The 24,006-nt window shown below is 38.4% G+C and overlaps 1 pseudogene; it reads left to right on the top strand.

Moving 5' to 3' along the window:
* The first annotated feature begins 17,995 nt into the window (after window positions 1-17,995).
* LOC114085379 (ATP synthase F(0) complex subunit B1, mitochondrial pseudogene) lies at window positions 17,996-18,795 on the top strand (annotated as a pseudogene).
* The last annotated feature ends 5,211 nt before the right edge of the window (window positions 18,796-24,006 follow it).

Genomic DNA, 24,006 nt, shown 5'->3' with positions numbered 1-24,006 from the left:
TTCGTGGTGTGGAGAGCTTTGGAGTCGTTCCCATTCCATCCTCAGCTCGGCTACTAACTGGATTTCAATTCTTTCGTCTGGAAAATGGGAATAAAAAAGCTGACCTCAGGGACTGGGGTTGTGGCTCAGCTGTACGGCGCAACCCTAGCACGTGTGAGGCGCGGGGTTCGATCCTCAGAACCACATAAAAGTAAATAAGTAAAATAAAGGTATTGTGTCCAACTACAACTAAAAAAATAAATATTAAAAAAAAAAAGCTGACTTCCTAAGGTCATTTGGAGAATTAAAGACATAAATCACTTAACATACTGACCAACAGACTGCCGGGCTGGTACCCAACCTGTAATAACTGTATTATTGTAATTTTATAATTTGATCATCCACGAAGATAACCTGTGTAAATGCTTTGACCTGTAGTTCTGTTAGAGCTAAGCAATTTGGATTCAATGGGCTTAGGCATAAGTTATCCTTAGATGTTTACCCTTTTTTTCTTCTGAGAAAACAAAACCGTTGATATTTGAATGCAGCATTTAGAGTGTCTTAAAAGCCACAAGCTTTGAATAGCAGCAGCTAGGGTGGATTTTTGGAAGGACAGATCAGAGCTCATTTTCACCTCTCAGAACTACCCCCTTCCCATCCAGTGAAATGAAGGTTCCTGCCCTGTTTGCTGCCTGATCTTAGGATATGTAAAAATGAGAATTATAAAAAAGCAACAGATTTCTACTCTCACCTTGAAGTGGCATGTAATATACCCTGAATATAAGCACTAAACTTGATGTTTTAAAAGGAGGGGGACAAAAAATGACTTTTTAATCAAGCACCCTATCACTGAACTACACCCTAGACCAAGGGACCAGGGTGAAATTTTAGTTTGAGGGTTTTTTGTAATTGGTGCATTATAATTATACATAATAGTGGGGTTAATTATGTCATATTCAAACATACATAAGATAATTTGATCAATCTCATTGCCCAGAACATTCACTTTCCCTCCCCTTCCTTCTTCCCCTGACCTGATTGCTCTACTTACTGATCTCCCTTCTGTTATCATTCATCTTTTAATTAGTGCATTATGATTTTATATATATATGAAAGTGTGGTCTCAGAATCCCTTTTTTTATTCCTTTTCTTTATTTCTCTTTAGCCTCCATATTATGAGAGAAAACCTGCAACTTATGGCTTCCTGGCTCTGGTGTATTTCACTTACCATGGTGTTCACTATTCATTACCAACAAATGACATAATTTCTTTTTTATGGATGAATAAAACTCAATTGTGGCCAGGCTCAGTGGTGCATGCCCATTATCCCAGCAGCTCCCAAGGCTGAGGCAGGAGAATTGCAAGTTCAAAGCCAGCCTCAGCAAAAAGCAAAGTGCTAAGCTGTGGGAGAACAACCTTGCATGTGACTGAGTCACACTCTCTGGCTGGGTGCTGAGGCGCTCATTCACAGAAATGTGGCAGAGCTTTCCCCACCCTTCTTGGGTTCCTGGGACGGTGTCTCCTGCATGGGTGTGTCTTGTTACAGCCCCACGGGTGGAGCTATGCTCACCTGTTCCTTTGTAATATAACCCTTTGCTCTGTTTGGGATAGAATGTTCCATGGAAACACCTTTTGTGTGTCCCCTTATCTTACTGTGTCCTTGGGTGTGGCCTACCTAGATGTCAATCAACCTGATGACAGCAGACATCATGAAGCTAGACTCAGCCCCCGGAAACCTGACCCCTTGCCACATTTGAATAGCTTCTCCTCAATAAAAGGGGTCAGCATGTGGTCTCTTGCTGTCTCTCTTCCTGTGGACCCTTAAGGTCAGAGGAGCCATCACAGCAACCTCAAAGAAAAAGGTATTTGTGTCTCTTGTGTGGTTGTTTTGCGCAGCCCAGTTATCCCAGTTTATCTGGAGTGACCCCTGAGTGTTTTAGTCGAGAATGAAACCTGGCACTAAGCAACTCAGTGAAACCCTGTCTCTAAATAAAATAAAAACAGGGCTGGGGCTGGGGCTCAGTGGTCGAGTGCCCCTAAATTCAATCCCCAGTACAAAAAAAAAATCATTGTATATAAATGCCATATTTTATATACCATTCAACTGTTGACAGGCACCTAGCTTGGTTCCATATCTTGATATTGTGAATTGTGCTGCTATAAACATTGGTATGAAATTATCACTATAAAAGCTGATTTATGTTATTTTGGATAGATACCAAGGAACAGGACAGCTGAGTCATGTGATGGTTCTGTTGCTAGTCTTTGAAGAATCTTCATGCTGTTTTCCAAAGTGGTTGTACCAATTTGCCATCCCAGTAACAATGTTCCTTTTTTGTTTGTATCCTTGATGATTGCCATTTTAACTGGAGGGGGTGAAATATCAGTGCAGTTTTGATTTGCATTTTCTTCATTGTTAAGGACGCTGAACATTTTTTCATGTATTTGTTGTCCATTTGTATTTCTTATTCTTTTTTTTTAACCAACAGTAATCACATTTATTTTCATTTCACATCAGTTGCTGAGGTTCTGAAGATACTGTACACATCATTCAGCATTTTCATAATACAGTAATAATTACACTTGCTGCTAGGTTGTATTTAATGTAGTACATTGTAAAAAGCAAGTTATATCACAAATTTGCTTTTTAATATTTTGACAACTTTCAAAATAACTGATTTATTTGCAATCCTGTGAATTTTGTTTATTTACAAATATTATCTGAAAAGTAGACCATGAACTTCAGACTGCTCAATGTCCTTTGATACCAGGAAAGTCAAATCTTTCTCTAACCTAGTCTCATGTCTGGGCTGCAAACTAGTGAATTACATAATAATAAACTCACATTAAAATTTTTATCCTGCTGGGCGCGGTGGCACACACCTGTAATCCTAGCGGCTTGGGAGACTGAGAAAGGGAGTTCAAAGCAGCCTTAGCAACTGTGAATTGCTAAGCAACTCAGTGAGACCTTGTCTCTTAAATAAAATACAAAATAGGGCTGGGGATGTGGCTTAGTGGTCAAGTACCTCTAAATTCAATCCCAGGTACCAAAAAAATAATAATTATTATTCTGATCTACTAGCTTAACAATCAGTTTTTAGATTATCATTGCTAAAATAGTCACTTTTATGCCATTGTCCTCCTAATCATTATATGATGTGTACTCTTATTAATTAAGCACTTTTACTCTGCCATCAGAGTTCTGGAGTTCAAATAAAATTCTAATAGATATTAGCATGTGAGTTTTGATAAGTACAAATTACTTAAACTATGTCTCACTTGTGTCATCTAAAACTTAGGATAAAAAATATATACCTCTTTTAAGATTGCTATAATGATTAAATTGAGGCATTTTAGTACCTGATACATAGTAAGACTCAATAAGTGTAAATAACTATTGTTAAACTTGAATAGTTAATACTTTATTGTAATTATTTTTTATTTATATATGAAAGCAGAATGCATTACAATTCTTATTATACATATAGAGCACAATTTTTCATATCTCTGGTTGATTATATTCTAATTATTACTAATTTCAACATATTTCAAGATAGAAGTTAACACTGCCAAGGTGCTTTGAGGATGCTGCCACACTCTTGGAAAAAAAAGATAATGTGATTCTTTCTGTTACATAGGTTTCTACTTGCAAAAAGACTAATTCGAATGTTACTCTCTCGTTGTGCCTAGATTTTTCACAGTCAAGTAACAGCTTTATATAAACTGTCATATTCCTAGAACCAAATCAAATGAAAAAATCATACCTCCCAAAACCACTCAAAACTGGATTTTGCCAGACTCAGTGGCATACACCTGTAATCCCAGCAACTTTGGAGGTTGAGACAAGAGGATTACGAGTTCCAAGCCAGCCTGAGCATCAAGAGGATTACGAGTTCCAAGCCAGCCTGAGCACCTTATCGAGACCTTGTCTCAAAATGAAAACTAAAAAGGGCTGGGGATATAGCTCACTGGTTAAGTATCCCTGAGTTCAATCCCTAGTACAGTAAAAACCAAACGAACAAACTGAACTTCTGGTGAAAAGAAAAACCTTTTAGTAGACAACATTCTCTACTGACAGATTGCTTATTTTGATGGGGGATTGTAAGTTCTGACATTTTACCTTCACAAGGAACAGCAAAAGAGCCAAGAACATGCACTATTTCTTAGGGTTAAGGACCTGGTTTCACTTGGATGGAACAGGGATGCTGAGAGACTTTTAATAATTATTGTTATTAGTCTCTTTCTCATAAGTATAGATAATATTAAGACATAACCCCCATATTTTGTTTCATTTTGCTTTTGAGACTTGGGTCTCAGTATGTTGCCCAGGCTGGCCTTGAACTCCAGAATTGCTAAAAAGATTCTCATGCCTCCACCTCCCAAGTAACTGGTAGTATAGAAACATGCCATCAGACCTAGCTTGCCCAATATTCTCTCAATTCTTATTGACCATCACTTCACTCCAAGCAGCTAAGTATTCTATGATTATTGTTTTAAGAGAAAGATGTAATGGCAAAGAAAGGAGAGGGATAAAAAGGAATCTCTTTCTGGTTTTGCAGAAGACGTGGCTTGACAGAAACAGAGAATAATTATTGACACACCAAAAGATTTGAACAAAACATCTTTTGTAAGACCATGGCTTTCCACTTTCAGAAGAAAATAAAACTAAGTCAAAGAAACAAACCCCATCTCCTGTGCTGAAGAATGAGAGGATCATAAATGGCAGAGAGAGGAGAGTAAGAGGGAAAGCAAGGACAAAGCAGATTTCCTCTTCCCAGAGTCGGGAGTGTTGCCTAGTCCCCTGATCACATCCCTGAAAACCTTAATAGTTGAGTTTTTTAAGATCCAGGAGCAGAGGAAACATGTACCCTGATACCTAAACAGCCTCCAGAATAACGACAGACCTGAGAGAAAAAAACATGTAGGAGTAGGTAGAAAGGAACTAGACAGGCTCCCAATATCCCTATACATCTAGGTGGGCATGGAAAAGGAAAGACAATCTCTAGATTTAAAGAGAGCTTGCAGAAGGGAACTCTGAAGTCAGCAGAGGCCTCTGAGAACTGAGGTAAGAGAACGGATTTCTCATTGGATGCCTGTGTAGACAAATGACATTGAGAACCACAGCATACCAACCTAAAAACTTGCCACCATGTCAGACCATTTCAAATTAAGATCCAATCTCAGTAAGGGTAAGGAGGGATACCAGAAACTGACAACAATTACATTACCAATCCTTCAGAACAGCAATTCAAAATTGAATATAAGTGAATTACAGATAAAGTTGTATTTCACACACATCTGAGTTGTTTGCCTTTACATGGGCAAAGGTTGTGGACCACTGAATCCTTATCAGGACACCAGACAAACACAAAGTGGTGCCCAAGTCCTATGTCAAGGGAAATAAGTTAGGAAGGACACCATAGTTGGGGAAAAAAATTCCAGGATCCTATTTGTAGCATCAAGCTCTGCTGCAAAATTAGAAATTCAAGAAGAGATTAATATGTAACTCTTTTTTTTTTTTTTAATCCATACTGGGGGTTGAACCCAGGGCCACTTTATCACTGAGTTACATCCCCAGTATTTTTTTTTTTAATGAGACAATCTCACTAAATTGCTGAGAATCTCTCTAAATTGCTGAGGCTATCTTGAACTTGCAATCCTCCTGCCTCAGCCTCCCAAGTGGCTACAATTACACATGTGCACCATTACACCTAGCTAACAAGTGAGTCTTTAAAGAGACAAAATATTCTGCTCCCAGAGGAATACTTGGTGTTGAGGTAATTACTTGTGGGAGAGCTTCCTTACCATGGATCCCAGCTCTGAGCCATACAGAGTGTTGCTTCCAAAAGAGAAAAAATTTACCGATCAGAATGGAAGAATAGCTCTTAGGCTCTGCCAATCTATAAGTATACTTGTAGGGTTTCTGACCAGGAACATTGAACCAATGAAAGACAGCAGATGCCACCAGGGGACAGCAAAGTCTATGGCACTAGCAGAAACGATCCCACATTCAGAATGGTGCCCCAAACTTTGTGCCTGAATATTCTCAATATGCCGAGATTGTTCTAGCAGCTGAAAACCACATGACAAAAACAAACAAACACAAAGATATTGATTATCAGTTTACAATAGCACCAGAAAGACAGGGCTTGTGTAATACAGAACAATAGTAAAAATTTTTCTGAGGAGTAATAAAATTATTTTCTTTTCCACGGAGTATTAGACTGATTTAAACTGTTTTCAGTTGCAAAGTATTTATTTACCCTCATCTGACAAACGAAACTATTGATAGACTCCTTCAAATTCTCAGTATTTCTTTCCCCCAAAGGAAAACAAAAAGGTTACATTAAACCAGGCATGGTAGCACAGACCTGTAATCCCAGCAACTCAGAAGGATAATAAGGCAGGAGGATTATGAGTTCCAGGCCAGCCTGGGCAATTTAGCGGGACCCTGTCTCAAAATAAAAATTAAAAAGAGGGCTGGGGATATAGTTTAGTTGGTAGAGTGCTTGTATCACATGTATAAGACCCTGGGTTCAATCCCCAGCACCAAAAAAAAAAAAAAAAAAAAATTAAAAAGAGCTGGGAAATGTAGGTGAGTGGTAAAGCACCCCTGGGCTCAATTTCTAGTACAAAAAAAGAAAAAAGTAAATAAATAACTAAAAAGACTTCCTTAAAAATAATTTTGTGACTATCACAAACAAAACTAGCACCTATTATTGATCATTACTATGTGCCAGGCTCTGTGCTAGGTGCACAGAGCATGCTTATTTAGCATGCTTATTTAGTCCTCAAACAACTCTATATTGTAGATAACCTTGTTATTCAATTTTACTCACCAGGCCAATAAGGGTAAGAGAGGTTAATTAAGTTGCCAAATGATTCCAAAGTCAATTTACCATAAAGATATAATCTAACAATGTATGTTGTTTTTGTTTGTTTGTTTGTTTGTTTTTGTTTTTAACTGCTAGGGATGGAACCCAGGGCCTCACACATGCTAGGCAAGTACTTATGCTGAGTCACCCTCCCCTCCAATATCAAACAATCTTTATAGGTCTAAGTATTTGTAAAAAAAAAAAAAAAAGTCTATATATATATATATATATATATATATATAGAGAGAGAGAGAGAGAGAGAGAGAATCTTGAACTTGAACTCCTTCTGTCATTAACATTATAGACTTGCTCTACATTTTGGCTTTGATCTGACATGATAAAATGGATCAGGTTTTTATACCTTTTATAAGATATTTTATATCTATAGAATGTGAACAGAGAAAAATAGCACATTCTTCTGTAGAAAATAAAAACAATAATAAAGTTTCTTTCTAATCATTTGATGTCAGTCAACTTTGGATAGGGCAAAGGGGAGGTAGAGGAGGGGAGGGGGTATGGGGATAGGAAAGATGATGGAATTAAATGGACATCATTACCCTAGGTACATGTGTAAAGACATGAATGAGGGCTGGGGTTGTGGCTCAATGGTAGAGTGCTTGCCTAGCACATGTGAGGCCCTGGGTTCGATCCTTAGCACCACATAAAAATGAAGTAAAGATATTGTGTTCACCTACAACTAAAAAAAAATATTTTTTCTAAAAAGGCATGAATGGTGTGACTCTACTTTGTGTACAACCAGAGAAATGAAAAATTGTGCTCCATTTGTGTAATATGAATCAAAATTCATTCTGCTGTCATGCATAACAAATTAGAACAAATAAAGAAAGAATTTATGTCAATCTTTTGGTATCTCCATGAACTTCCTTAATTCTGGGCAGAGATGGAAACTAAAAGAAAGATTTGTAAACAACAGATCTTGGTGTCTCTGATATAAGATTGTGTGTAGTGAAAGTTTAAATAAAGAGGGTCTGTTGGGTTTTATTGATTGACAGGACTTTTTGTGATTTAGGATTTTCTGCCAAAAGCAACAATAAGTTCAGCAGGGTTGATAATGAAGAGGTTTGCATTTTTTATTTATTTGAAGTTCTGGAAATTGAACTCAGGGCCTTTAAAATGCAAGGTGAGTGCTCTACCTCTGAGCTACATCTCCAGTCCTCAAATTCATGTTTTTGAAGAATGTTTCTGAATCTAGCATGGAGGACGACATGAGGGGAGCCAAAATGAATGTAAGGAGGACAGTGAGTGAGTTAGTAGTGATGAGAGATGACCAAATTTGGACTAAGGTGGTGTTTGTAAAGATAAGTAAAAATGGATGGATGAGAAAGGAATATACAGATAAAATCAACAGTACCAGGTGAGGGATTGGATAAGGGCTGTGACAAAGAAGAAGGGATTAAAGGATAGCACCTGGCTTCCTCGAATTTGCAATTGAATGGATGGTGAGGCTGTTTACTGGGATGAGGAACTGCTCACAGTCTAAATATATGTAAGTCAAATGGAAAAAGAATTCTCCATTTGTTTTCTTTTTCTTTTTTTTAAGAGAGAGAGAGAGAGAATTTTAATATGTATTTTTTTTTAGTTTTCGGTGGACACAACATCTTTATTTGTATGTGGCGCTGAGGATCGAACCTGGGCTGCACGCATGCCAGGCGAGTGCGCTACTGCTTGAGCCACATCTCCAGCCCCTCCATTTGTTTTCAATTCATCCAAATTTTCTCAAAACTCAGAACTATAAACAAGTAGGTTCAGTATTTTCATTTCCTCTTCAAAATTTAGTCATACCTGAAAAAGGGTTAAATGATACTTATTGTCTTCCAAGTCAAAGATTAAATCATGAAAAGTCCTTATTTGTATAGGAAAACTTTTCCTTCTAGTCATGTTCTTTACATAAATAGATCTTTAAAAATTATTAAATGCTTTAATAGCCTTACTAGAAATATAAACAATAAAGGCCCAAATTGTAGAACTTCATGGACAAAAGGAAATGTCTTTGTAATTTACAAAACCAATTTAATTGTTTAAAATTACTTATAGGGTATAAAAAGTTATTGTTTAAATTTTAAACAGCTAAATAGAAAATTATCTGGACATCTTTATTATAGTGAAAGATCATCTTTACATCATTAAGTTAAAATCTTAAGCGCTAATATTTTATGCAGGTTTACTCTGTCATGAGTGTTCTACATGTTTTATATTCATTTTATTTTTTTTAAGTAAACACATTCACAAAACACAATCAAATGATGAAAAGGAATACATAGTGAAAAGTTTCCTAGCTAATCAGACACCAAATTCCATAGTTGGAGAAAATCAATGCTACTCTCTTCTTAGGAGATTTTCTTGAGCATTTCTGTGAGTATGCAAGCAAATGCATTTGTACACACACACACACACACACACACACATATTCTTGGACTGGGTGTGTAGCTCAGTGGCAGAGTGCTTGCCTAGCATGTGCAGGGCCCTGGGTTCAATCCCCAGCACTACAGAAGACAAACTCTGCATGTATTATTTACTCTCCACTCCATTTTTATGCTGTTCTACACTTTGATTTTTCTGATTAACAATATATCTTGGGGCTGGAGTTGTGGCTCAGTGGTAGAGCGCTTGCCTGGCATGTGCGAGGCCCTGGGTTCAATCCTCAGCACCACATATGAATAAATAAAATAAAATAAAAAAGATCCATTGATAACTAAAAAGTATTAAAAAAAATATATATATATATCTTGGCAATATCCCTTACCATAATATAAAAAGTTTTCTCATTCCTTCTTCTTCTTCTTCTTCTTTTTTTCCCCTTTGGTACAAGGAATTTAACCCAGGGGCACTCGACCACTGAGCCACATCCCCAACTCTATTTTGTATTTTATTTAGAGACAGTGTTGCTTAGCACCTCACTTGGCTGGCTTTGAACTTGGGATCACCTGTCTCAGCCTCCTGAGCCTCTGGGATTACAGACATGAACCACCAAGCCCAGCTTCTCATTCCTTTTTAAGCATGGTATTTGATTGTCAGTCCATTAAAACAGCTCCTTATAGATGGAGGTTTAGATTGTTTTCACTCCTTTTCTATTATAAACTACTGCAATAATATCCACATACAGTTATAAATTTACTCACTTATATCTGCATTTTTAAAAATATTTTTTTTAGTTGTAGTTGGACACAATGCCTTTATTTTATTTATGTTTATTTGGTGCTGAGTATCGAACCCAGAGCCCTGCATGTGCGAGGCGAGCACTCCACCACTGAGCCACAACCCCAATCCCTATACATTTTTAATTTAATTTTAATAGTTATTGCTCAGCTCTTCTATGTGATGGTTGTACTAATTTATATCCCCCAAGCAATGTACAAGAGTGTCTGGTTCCACCAAACTCTCACCAACAAATGTATTTTTAACCTTTTCAATCTCTGCCAATCAGATGGGGAAGTGCCTCAGTACTTGTACTTTAAATAGATTTTTTTCACTAATCCTTATAACAGTATTATGATCATTTTACATGTGAGAAAATTAAAGTTTATGGAGATTAGGTAACTTGCTTTGAGTCATTCAAATTTAAAAAAAAATGGAAGAATCAAGATTAATTTTACTCTGTCTACATCTTGAACAAAACCCCTAATCAGTAAATATTCCCACTAAACAATACAGCCCCCAAATCTTAACACTAAAATTGTATTTCTTTTTTTTTAATTTCTTTTAGTTGTTGATGGACCTTTATTTTATTCATTTATTTATATTTCGTGCTGAGAATAGAACCCAGTGCCTCAACATATACTAGGCAAGTGCTCTACTACTGAGCCACAACCTCAGCCCCCTTAAATTTTATTTCTCAAGATTATTTTTGATGATTCAGAATTGTGCTCAAAAAGTTTAGTAGGATTTTACAGTATCTTAGTATCATCATTATCAGTATGATTATCATTGAACAATAGATGTTTGTCCTAGATTAAACTAAAAGTGACTAAGTTAATAGATGCCAAGTGAATTGCCTTTAATGGTCTCACGATTGTCAATTCTGAAAATTTCATCCCATGTCCAAAGCTTGAGCCCTCATTATCCACACTCAGTGGCTCAGTTTCAGAGCTAGTTGAGTACATAAAGATGTCTATACCAACTTAAATAGGCCAAGAATGCTAAAGTCACAATAGCAGGCTTAAAATCTTTTTTATGTCTAGCTCAGAGTGAAATATTAAGCTTCTTTGAGTATAAATGGAGTCAGTTTGCAAAACAAAACCACCAGAAACCATGTGGCTATTCCCTGCCACCCTTTGACATTATTGGAGAGAATGTATGTGGGATGGAGGAACTAACTATATAAGAATCATGTGCTCACAACACCTTAAGCTACAATTTGGAGACATTATACATGTATTTACTGGGTGTGGGCTTTCAGCATGTTACAGGTTTGACTTGTTTGTAGCTCTCAGTGGCATGCTTGAAGTCTGTCAGGACAGGTTTCATGAAGAAAACACACTGTTACCTCAACTACAGCTCCCATCCATTAAATTCTGCCTAAGGATCTCCTAGGGAGCATTTCACACCAATGGAGAAAACATGAAGCATTTAATAAATGGTGGTCGGACAAATGATTAACCATCTTGAAAAAAACAAATTCAGAAGTATACTTTGCATCTGTACAAAAATGAATTCCAGATAGATAAAACATATGCATGTAAAAAAATTCATTCCAAATCCTATCACAGACCAAAGGTTCATTTGCCTAATGGACAAAGAGTTTCTACAAATAAATAAGAGAAAAACCAGCATCCCTAGAAAAGTAGGCAACAAGTCTCAGAAATGGAAATATAAATGTCTCTTAAACTAATGTTCCATGGGTTGGAGCTGTAGCTCAGTGGTAGAGCGCTTGCCTTGCATGCGTAAGGCACTGGGTTCCATCCTCAGGACCACATTAAAAAAAATAAATAAATAAAATAAAGATGCTATGTCCATCTAAAATTAATATATATATATATATATATATATATATATATATATATATATATATATCAAAAAAGCTGATGTTATAACTCCTTCATAAGAAATGCACTTCACAACTGCACTCTGTCAGAAATTCAAAAGTTAATAACTTTAATTGGGCAGGAGAAACTATGAGGAAATGTACATGTTCATACGATATTGGTGAAAGAACTCTGGCAACATGTACGAAAACATAAATGTTATGCCCTTTGACAATCAGTTCTAGGGAAATACCATTTTAAAGAGTCCTTTCGTGACAGGGAAAGAGACCTTTCCTGAAGGAGGTGAGGAAGTGACCTATGCCAACACTTGGGGTAGAAGAGCTCAGGCAGAACACCAAGTTCAGAAGAGTGCAAGCAGGTGATAGAAACAGCAGGAAGGCCAGTGTAGCTGGGGTACAATAAGCAAGGGGGAGATATGTCACAGAAGTAAGTATGGATGGGGTAGGACCTTTAGGGGCCTCTCAGTCCTTAAGTCATTACAAAGCCTTCATTTTTCACTCTAAGGAAATGGGAAAATCACTGGGGCATTTTGAGCACAGGAATGACCAGATATTAACTACTTTATTTATTTATTTAGGTACCAGGGATTGAGCCCAGGGACACTTAATCACTGGGTCACATCCCCAGCCCTTTTTATTTTTTTTGTTGAGACAGTTTCACTAAACTGCTTAGGGGCTTGCTAAGTTGCTGAGTCTGGCTTTGAACTGGTGATCCTCCTGCCTCTGCCTCCTGGGATTTTAGGCATGTGCAACTGTGCCTGGCTGAACTACATTTTTATTTAAAAGAAAAAAATTTTTAGCTACAATTTTCAAGATGACACCACCTTGAATTTTTATTTGATTTTCTTTCTTTTATCACCCATTGATTTTTTTTATGTTTTATTTATTTTTTTGCGGGGGAAGGATACTGGGGATTGAACTCAGAGGCACTCAACCACTGAGCCCCATCCCCAGCCCTATTTTGTATTTTATTTAGAGACAGGGTCTCACTGAGTTGCTTAGCACCTCACCATTGCTGAGACTGGCTTTGAAATCTTGATCCTCCTGCCTCAGCCACCAAGCTGCTGGGATTACAGGCATGTACCAATGGGCCCAGCTCCATTGATTTGTTTTATTAGAACTTTTTAGTTATATACAGTAATTGGGTTCATCCCAATAAGCTCATACATGCATGGAAATCGATTAGAGTTCATGATCCCTCCTCCTCTCCCTCTCATCTTTCCTCCTCTCTTTCACTCTCCTTCCTCTGCTCTACTGGACTTCCTTTCACTCATTTATTAATTTATATTTGATTGTGAACTACATTTTTAAAAGACAAATGGAGCAAATTAAATTCCATATTTGTATGATCATATCAAAATGAGCCCCACTATTTTGTATAACTTTAAGGCACTAATAAAAAAAAAAGGGTGGGGATGGGCTGGGGATGTGGCTCAAGCAGTAACGCGCTCGCCTGGCATGCACAGGGCGCTGGGTTCGATCCTCAGCACCATATAAAATAAAATAAAGATGTTGTGTCCACCGAAAACTGAAAAATAAATATTAAAAACTTCTCTCTCTCTCTCTCTCTCTCTCTCTCTCTCTCTTTAAAAAAAGGGGGGGGATGTGAAGAATAGGACACGAATTTAAATAAGAAATTAAATGCCTTGATTCTTCATGACTGTTTAAAACAATAGTCTTATAATTTTAAGTGTTAATCAGTATTTTTAAAAAAACAGCTTATAGATCAACTAAATAAGAAAACAACTAGCATATCTAGAAATTAAGACACCCCAAGGTGCTTAGGTCTACCACATACTCTAGATCTCATGAGTCATTACATTATGGAGTTTTCATTACTTCTCTAATTGTGTCAGCTGAAAAATGGAAAGGATTTCAAAAACAAGTGCAATATAAACACAAAGAAAACACTTTCTGAATCCTCTAATCCTGCACAGGTAAATGTCATAAACAAATGCTCACTACATTTCTGCTATGATCATGCCGTGTCCTCAGACTGAGAAAGAGCAGAAAACAAGAAACTAGGTCCCTAGTTCTGTGGCTCTTCCAGTGCAAAAGGAGACAGAATATAAATAAGTAGATAAATAAATAAACAAGACAATTAGACCATTACTCTTAATCAGCTTTTTATGCCAAAAACAAAAGGACTAGCAAGACTATTTTTAATTGATTTTATTTATCTTGTTTGTCTCCTTAATAGCACGTACAAGTACTTTATTTGTTCACTATTTTTTAAAATATCTTTTTAGTTGTCAGTGGACCTTTATTTTATCTGTATTTGCTGCTGAGAATCAAATACCAGTGCCTCACACATGCTAAGCAAGCACTTTACCACTGAGCCACAACCCCAGCCCTTGTTCACCACCCAGCACTTCTCATTAGCTATGTACTGGGCAAAGAAATTATCTTAAATACAGCTACTTTCTCAGAGTTTAATGTCAGACACATTCACCCCATAAGTTTGTTGAATTAATGAATGAGTTAATGGATCCATAAATATTCTAAGCAAAATATATAACTAAGAGACTAATGTCATGCACTCCTCTGAAGTCTTATACAAGCAGTATCTGTTCATCTCTACCCTTTGTTTCTAGTTTCTACAGATGGTCACACAGATCTGCTCCCACCTCACTATCTTGCTTTCTCTACATGCATATTTGTCCAATGAATAAGATGTTAATACCTGTAGGGGGGAAAAACAGTCTACCACTATAATAAAAATTAAGGAGTGACGAGAGGATCAGTTAAGAGACTATGGTAAGAAGCCAGAGATAACAGGAGATTAAATCAAGATGATAGTAATCAATAGGGGATAAATGGCCACATTGTGGGTACTTTAAGGGGGCTGGGATGAAACCCTGGCCCTTGTGCATGCTAAGCAGGATCTCTACCATTGAGCCACACTCCCATCCCTGCTTTGTTTTTTAAACATATAAACGGCGTGAAAAAGGTGGAGGGAAGCTGTTAGAGATGAAAAAAGACTTCAGAGACATCAGCTAAATATAATTGCTTCAAGTCTGATTTGAGCAAATCTACAATGGGGAGAAGTTTTTGGGATAATCCAGGAAATTTAAACCCTAGTTCTGCATTTAGATTTGTTAGAAATGATATTGGTATTGTGGTTGGCATTTTAAAAGTCATTATCTGTTACATTATCTGTGTACTGGAGTGTTTATAGGTAAAATTATGTGGTGTTCGGGATTTGCTTTAAAATATTCCAGAAAATTCAGGGAAGGAGGGGGAATGAAATAACACTTCGAAAATATTTTAATTGTTGAAACTGGGTAATGATAAAATGAGGCTCATTATAGAGTCTCTCTAGGGTTGGAGATGTAACTCAGTGTTAGTGCGGTTGCCTAGCATGCAAAAAGCTCTAGTTTCTATCCCTAGCACTGCAAAAACAAACAAACAAAAAAACAATGTCTCTACCTTTGTTTATGCTTGAAATTTTTCAAAAATAACTTTTTTTTTAGCAAAAGAGAGGATCAGGCATAGTGTCACACTCCTTTAATCCCAGCTACTGGGAGGCTGAGATGGGAGGATTGCAAGTTGCAGGATAGCCTCAACAACTTAACAAGACCCTATCTCAAAATAAAAAATAATGCAACTCAGCCAGTAGTAAAGTGCCTCTGGGTCTTGTTTGTTTGTTTGTTTTTGTTTTGTTTTGTTACTGCTCCCCCTCAAAAGAGAGAAAGGGGAAAGGAGAGAATGAATAAGAAAACAAAAGCTAAATTAAAATAAATATAGATCTCTCTTTACAGGCCTTTGTTATTAAACAGGAGTAGAGAGATAAAGTGATAGCTGGAACAGAAGGAAGCTTGAATGTTTTTGCTGTTGCTGTTGTTTGGTTTTAGATAGGAGAAATAAAGGCATATTTGTTTTTCCTTTCTTTATTTGTTCTAACTAGGTATATATGACAGCAGAATGCATTGAAATTCATTGCACACAAATGGAGCACAACTTCATTTCTCTGGTTGTACACAATGTAGAGTCACACCATATGCGCACTCATACATGTTCATCTCATTACACCATCTTTCCTGACCCTGTTCCTCCACCCTTCCCCTCCCTCCCCTTTGCCCAATCAAAAGTTCCTCCATTCTCCCCCCACCCTCCAATTATGGAGAAAATCGCTTATCAGAGAAAATGTTCGGCCTTTAGTTTTTGAGAATTGACTTATTTCACTTAGCATGATATGCTCTAGTTCCATCCATTTACCAGCAAATACCATAATTTTATTCTTCTTTAAAGCTGAGTAATATTCCATTGTGTATATGTGCTACATTTTCTTTATCCATTCATCCACTGAGGGGTATCTAGGTTGGTTCCATAGTTTGGCTATTGTGAATTGAGCTGCTATAAACATTGATGCGGCTGCATCACCGTAGTATGCTGATTTTAAGTCCTTTGGGTAAAGAGTGAGGAGTGGGATAGCTGGGTCAAATGGTTGTTCCATTCCAAGTTTTCTGAGGAATCTCCATACTGTTTTAAATAGTGGTTGCACCAATTTGCAATGATAACGTCTTGCCCGTGTCCCACGCAAGAGGTGAAATGGGGTTCCCCTTGGTGGAATGGGCTGGCTAAGAAATAAAAGCTAAAAAAAAAAATAGAATGGCAAAACAAACAAACAAAAAAAACCCCACAGAACACAGAAAATAGTTCCAAAAGCAGGGTCAGGGTGGGCAAACCGATTAGAGCTTCTAGACTCTGACAAAATGGAGCCTGCCCCTGCTTATTTGTATTGGGAAACATCAAAGACTTTCCATAGAATGTTCTTCTCCAAAAAAGGTTAAAGTTGGGCTGTCCAGTTCCCAACGGGTTATGCCCATCTCCAGAGCTACTAGTGAAGTGGCACCCCTTTCTCCACAGAAAAGCCCTCTTCACCATGGCTGAGTTTAGGACTGTCAGCAAAAGAGTCCATTGTAGATAAACTTCCTATTTTCGTGTCACCCTGTTTACTTGGCCACTGGCCGAGAAGATACCAGCACTCCAGGTGCTGGACACCCCCTTACTAGTTTTTCACAAACGTATCCAGTATAATACTTTGAAGAAATGTGCAAACAAGGCCTCTGGCCTTGAGCTGGGACTTCACAGAGATGTCTACATCTTTAAGATAAGTTACAATGGGCTCCATGGTAACAGCTGGCAGGGGAGGAAAGAAAGGGGAGAAGCAGCTCTCCCCTTCTCAGGTGTTGTCCTTGAAGAGTTAACATGCCCAGAACAGTGAAAGAAAAAGCTGCTTTTATGTGAGCTTCTGCAGACTGTGAACTTCTGAGCCCCTCCCCTTACATGCTGGGTATAAAACTCTGAAACTCCCTGAACTCGGGGTTCAGGGGATTGATTGATTACAGCAAAGGCTCTACCCTCTGAACCTGGCTGCAGCCAAATAAAACTGTTTCCTGCTATCTTCGGTGCCTTGCCTCGTTTGTCCCTACAACACTAGGAGGGATCTTTCTAGCAGAGCGGAGATAAATAAAGGTCACGTTTGTTGGGCAATCTATTGCAGAGGGAGAGCCTCGGATTGTTTGCAGTGCCAAACCTAAATCTCCCTGGCTACCATACCGAGAGAAGATACAAATGTAATTCATGGATGGCTTCCTGTAACAAAGGCATATTTTTATGTCATTGGAAAGAGAAAGAAAACGTGAAGATGCAAGGGAAAAGGGAGACTTTTTGAAGCAATGTCTTTGATGAAATCCAGTGCAGACGTGGAAGTGTTTTTTTTTTTAATTATTTTATTTATTTATTTTTATGTAGTGCTAAGGATTGAACCCAGTGCTTCACACATGCTAGGCAAGCGCTCTGCCACTGAGCTACTGCCCCAGCCCAGGAAGTGGTGGTCTTAATCAGGAGTACATAGAGTTTATCCACAGCAATAGGAAGCAAGGCAAGATGGAGAGGGTGAACACAAATGTGAGTAGGGACACGAAGAGAAAAGAGCTTGTTGAAATTCTCTGCTGAAACTTCCTTTTCCTGAAGGGATCAGGATGCAGGATTATCATACTGCTGGTTATCCGTGACAGTCTTGCTTCCCCACATGTTTGAACATTAGAGAAGCACGCCGAGGCAAGCATATAAAGCAGGGTTTATTTAAAAAGGGATAACAGTCTGGTTGGGGTCACAGGGACATTTGCTGACCATGCTCCCCTGGGTGGTACTTTCTGCTGCCGCCAAAGCAGCCCCGTCTCAAGAATGCAGTAGTCCTAGGACCAGGGGTATTGCGGGCAACAAGGATCTTTCATACAAGGCAGCCACCTCTTCCTGAATATGGAGGAAAAGTTCTTCCTGGGCTGATCCCTGAGGAATTCTTCCAGTTTCTTTATCCTAAAACTGGTGTAATAGGACCCTACATGCTTGGAACTGGTCTTATCTTGTATTTTCTATCCAAAGAAATATATGTGATTACCCCAGAGACCTTCTCTGCCATATCAATAGTGGGTTTACTCATCTATGTAATTAAAATATATGGTGCCTCTATTGGAGAATTTATTGATGAGCAAAAAATTGCCCCACTAGAAGAGGTGAAGCAGACTTCCATCAAACAAATCCAGGATGCAATTGAGTTGGAGAAGTCACTGCAGGCACTGGTTCAGAAGCGCCACTATCTTTTTGATGTCCAGAGGAATAACATTGCTATGGCCTTGGAGGTTACTTACCAGGAATGGCTACATAAAGTATACAAGGAGGTAAAGAATCACCTGGATTATCATATCTCTGTGCAGAATATGATGCATCCAAAGGAACAGGAGCACGTCATAAACTGGGTAGAGAAGCACGTGGTACAGAGCATCTCTGTACAGCAGGAAAAGGAGATGATTGTCAAGTGCAATTTCAGATCTCCAGCTGCTCGCAAAGAAGTCTCAAGCACAGCCAGTTATGTAAATGTATCTGTCTCAGTTGAGACAGCTACGCACAATTGACTGAATAAATGAAAACTAGTCTACAAAAATAAAATAAAAATAAAAAGGGGTAACAGACTTCTCCCGAGAACGGGACCATAGTTGGTATCATGGTATCCCAAGAAATGAGGTGTTCTGCCCTTTTCATATGTCCTAGGATTCCTTTGTTCTCCTGCTTTTCCCCCTTATCTTTCTCCTAGTATGGAGGTGAATAGGCCCAGGAATGCTCGGTAGAGTGGTGAAAAGGTGGAAAATGGGTGAGCTGAAGGGGGGAAGGGCTGGGTGGAGTAGCCAAGGACACATTAACAACCTTATAACTCTGTAGGGAGAGGAAATTCCTGGGACAGTTTACCTTGGCAACAGGTTGGAGCAGGGGCAGGTTCTCGACAAGATCCCTCAGGGGACAATCTCCAACTTCCCAGACTCACTTAAAATTGGCCTCCTTGACCTGACCTGACTCGATTTACCTATCTACACTGCCTGCCTGTCTAATACTGGCTTCAAAGAGAATAATTTATCTACGAAGGTGGGGGAGTGAATGGACCAGGGAGATCTGAAATGATTGCCAGGTAACATTACAAGCCTACTAGAATTCAATGTTCCAGAATCTAAAGAGTGACTAATCATTGAGGGTTTTTCTTGGCCAGACTGTATGAGTAAATACAGGTGAGGAAGAGGCAGAGTTGCAATCTGGTTGTGGTTTTATCAGGTATTGGCAAATGAGCACACACTGAGAAGTTGGAGCATTATGAACAATAGAGCTAGGTTGCTATAACAAAGCAACCCAACATTTACTCTGTGACTTAAAACAGATGTCTTTGTCTACTTCAGCACAATCAGAAGGTAGCACTGCAGATCACTGGGTCTCAGCTTCAAGCAATCATTTACAAACTGAAGGACCTTCCATCTTGTTTCTCTTCCATGCCTAAGGTATTTTGCTCATCTGAATCATGGAAACAAGGTAGCAGCTTGAGGAGGAAGCACTGCCCTCATTTTAAGGGCTAATGGCTTATGTTCCATTAGCAAAAGTACATTCTGATTTCCGATGCTACAGTTCAATGTAAGGAAGCCCAGGAATCAGTGTGCAAGTGAGGCTCTACTTCTATCATTTTAAAAGGGGAGAATAGATGATAAAGATGATGATGATGATGATGATTTTGGTGGAAGTGCTGAGGATCAAACTCAGAACTTCCCATATGTTAGGTAAGTTCTCTACCACTGAGGTGCTTCCCCAGACCAGGAGGATGGATCTTAGCAGACAATTAGAACTCTCTGCAATGGAGTGATTATAACGTAAGAATTTACACGAAGCAATGAAGAATGGGAGGATCTGAGAAGAAGGAGGCATAACCAAAAGGTGGTAGAGTTGTGGATAGCAGAGTATAAGGATGACTAAGGTGAGGATTCTAGAAAGATGCTTGACATTGAGAACATGGAATTATACTCATTGATTTCATCAGGATGTAAGATGATCTCATATAAGGAGTGACTCACACAGGATGAAAGGCAAAATTATAGGAGTAAAAGAGGTCAAGGAACCGAGGTAAGACATGTGAAGGCTGAGCCATATGAATGTTGAAATGCTGGGTACTCCTGTCCCAGCTACTAAAATCTTTTAAGAAATGAAGGCAAGTGATAAATGTGGGATAGTAGTTAGCATAATCCGATGATATGAGATTCAAAGTTAGAATATTATTAGTTATCTAATTAGTTATACATGACAGTAGAATGCATTTTGACACATTGTATACAAATAGAGCACAACTTCTTATTCCTCTGCTGTACATGGTGCAGAGTCACACCAATACTGTAATCATGCATGTATATAGGGTAATAATGTCTGTCTCCTTCTACCATCCTTCCATCCCCACTGCCACACCCTTCCCCTCATTCCCCCTCACACAATCCAAAGTTCCTTCATTCTTCCTACCCCCCACTCCCAAAACCTGCCTTACTGTGGATCAGCATCTACTTATCAGAGAAAACATTTGGCCTTTAGTTTTTTAGGATTGACTTAGTTCACTTAGCATGATATTCTCCAGTTCCACTCATTTACCAGCAAATACCATAATTTCATTCTTCTTTAAAGCTGAGTAATATTCCATTGTGTATATGTGCCACATTTTCTTTAACCATTCATCTGTTGAGGGGCATCTATATTGGTTCCATAATTTGGCTATTGTGAATTGAGTTGCTATAAATATTGATGTGGCTGCATCATTGTAGTATGCTGACTTTAAGTCCTTTGGGTAAAGACCGAGGAGTGGGATAGCTGGGTCAAATGGTGGTTCCATTTCAAGTTTTTTTTTTTTTTAAATAAAGCTCTATCATTTTATTTTTATTTATTTTTTATTTTTTAGTTATAGTTGGACACAATGCCTTCATTTTATTTATTTTATGTGGTGCAGAAGATTGAACCCAGGGCCGCACATGTGCAAGGCGAGCGCTCTACTGCTGAGCCACAATCCCAGCCCCCCATTTCGTTTTCTGAGGAATCTCCATACTGCTTTCAATAGTGGTTGCACCAATTTGCTGTGTATGAGTGTACCTTTTTCCCACCAGCAATTTTTGAGTGTACCTTTTTCCCCACATCCTCACAAACAATTATTATTGCTTTTATTCTTGATATTTGCCATTCTGACTGGAGTGAGATGAAATTTTAGATTACTTTTGGTTTGCATTTCTCTAATTGCTAGAGATAATGAACATTTTTTTTCATGTTTGTTAATCGATTTTATTTCTTCTTCTGTGAAGTGTCTGTTTAGTTCCTTAACCCACTTATTGATTGGGTTATTGTGTGTGTGTGTGTGTGTGTGTGTGTGTGTGTGTGTGTGTTTAGAGTTCTTTATATATCCTGGAGATTAGTGCCCTATATATATAAAAATTTTTTGAGAGGGCATCTTGGTATATTGCTCAGCCTGTTCTTCAACCCTCTCCAACTCCTGGGCTCAAGTGATTCTTCTGGCCTCCAAGTAGCTGGGGTTATAGGTCATGCCACCATACTGGCTAAAAGCTGGGAATTTTTAGGGAGGAGAAGTAGTTTGAAACTGGAAATGAAGAGTGAAGGGAATCCTCATTCCATCTCCAGTCCGTTAAGCAGGATGTGACAGAAGGAATATCCATTGATCTAGAGAGAGCTACAGGGGAAGTGGAAATCTCCCAGGGGTGATTCAGGTTTCAGGCCCAGCAAAGCAGGGAAGGGGGCCTTCACAGAGCAGGGTGAGGACTATGCTTCCCACTTTAGGCATTACAGTGAGCACAGAGGGAACATGGTTGGGGAAGAATGGGAGAATGGAAGAGGTGTTAGAGAGTCAGCTGTGTCGGGGCTGGAGTAGGGACTTGGAGGGTGCCTGGATGTGCACAGCTGCTTTTAGTGTTGATGGAAACAGGGATAAAAGGATGGTGTGATTAATCATGGTGGATTCAGGGTAGATAAGGTTGACAAGGTTGAGAGTGTTTTGTGGTAGGGAGGAATGAGAGGTCTTTTCAGGAATTCTGAGGCCATTCTGCTCTTTGGCCACTGCAAGGAGAAGCCAGGGAAGGGTGATTTGAATTACAGCTAGAGTAAGAAAAACAGCTGGAATCTATAAAAGAATTTCCTCTGGAGGAAGGGCAGGGTTCTCCTCAGGCTGATGAGCTACTGATTTTTGGGTTTTTTTAAACATGTAGTTTTTCGTTGTAGGTTGACACAATACCGTTTTTTTTTTTTTTTTTTTTTTTAATGTGGGGCTGAGGATTGAACCCAGTGCCTCACGCATGCTAGGCAAGTGCTCTACCTTTGAGCCACAACTCCAACCCAAGCTTCTGATGTTTTCTACTGGTTTCTTCCCAATGTCATTTTGGGAAGAATGAGGGAAAGCCCATGGGACAAGCAGAGTAAGATCAGTTCTTTCCCAGAACTCTCAGACTCTGTTCACTGTGGCTGGAATCTCACACACGGCAGGGGAAATTCTTGCCATATGGCATCACCAAGCCAAAATTTATCATCTATTTTTAAGAGATTATAATTTTTTGAGACTTTTCCTGGCATATCCCCCAGATTCTTCTTCCTGATATATTTCTAGTTTATGAATCAAGTCTTTCATTCATTTATTTATCCAACAAGTATTTCTTTCCTTAGTAATTAGTCTAGTATAGCTTTATTTTAGGCATTTAGGAAATGATAATAGTGGTCTATTCCCAATTCTGCAAGAGTTTAGTCTATTTGGGATAATAAGATAAAAAATTAAAAAAAGATAGAAGGAAGGACACAAAGGGAAGAGAGAGGAGAAAGAACACATTGACAGTAGCCAAAACAGGTTATTTTGGGCCAAAATATGTTATTTTGGGCTGGGAGTATAGTTCAGTGGTAGAGTGCATACCTAGCATACATAAGGTCCTGGGTTCCATGCTCAACATTGCAAAAAAAAAAAAAAGTTAAATTTAAAAAGCTATATGTGAAACTCATGAAAACTACAAAACTTTATTATGGGACATGAAACAGGATTACATAAATGGAGAGACTTACTGGGTTCCCAGAAGGGGAAGATTCAGTATTGAAACAACATCAAATATGTTGAAATTAATCTAAAATTCAATGTCCTCTGGTAAATATGCAATATGCCAACTAAAATTTTTTAAACTTGATGAGCTGATCATAAAAAACTAAAAACTATTGAGTAAGCTACACATGAGCCAAAAAGCTTTCTTTGAAGGGAAACAAACAGCAATCCCACTTCTGGGTGTGTATATATGTGTGTATATATATATATGTATACATATGTGTACGTGTATATTGACAATCTCTCTCTCATATATATATATTAGAAGAGCCAAATTTGCACATGCTTGATTCTTCTTGAATTGGTATTGTCTTTTGCCATCACCTATGGACCTCAGACTCCAGATTCTTCAGTTTTGAACACAGACTGGTAATAGTGGCTCTTCAGGAAGCCTCCAGGCCTTCAGTCTTAGGCTGGGCTGCATCATTGGTCCCTCTGGTTCTAAGGCTCCAGATTCTTGGACTTGAATAGCTACTGGTATCCCTGGCTCTCCAGCCTATAGATGGCAATTGTAGGAAGATGCAGCCTCTGATGGTGTGAGCCAATCTAATAAATCCCCTCTTCTAATTATATATATTCTATTGTTTTTATTCCTCTGGAGAACCCTAATATACCTCCTAAATTTAAGACAATTATAGCAATGTGATGACTGACTGGAAAGGAAAAACAAACAGAAAAGAATAGCAAACTCATTTAAAAAAACAATAGGA

Source organism: Marmota flaviventris, chromosome 7, assembly GCF_047511675.1.
Source record: "Marmota flaviventris isolate mMarFla1 chromosome 7, mMarFla1.hap1, whole genome shotgun sequence".
Classification (NCBI taxonomy): Eukaryota; Metazoa; Chordata; class Mammalia; order Rodentia; family Sciuridae; genus Marmota; species Marmota flaviventris.
This window is presented reverse-complemented; position numbering and strand designations above follow the sequence as displayed.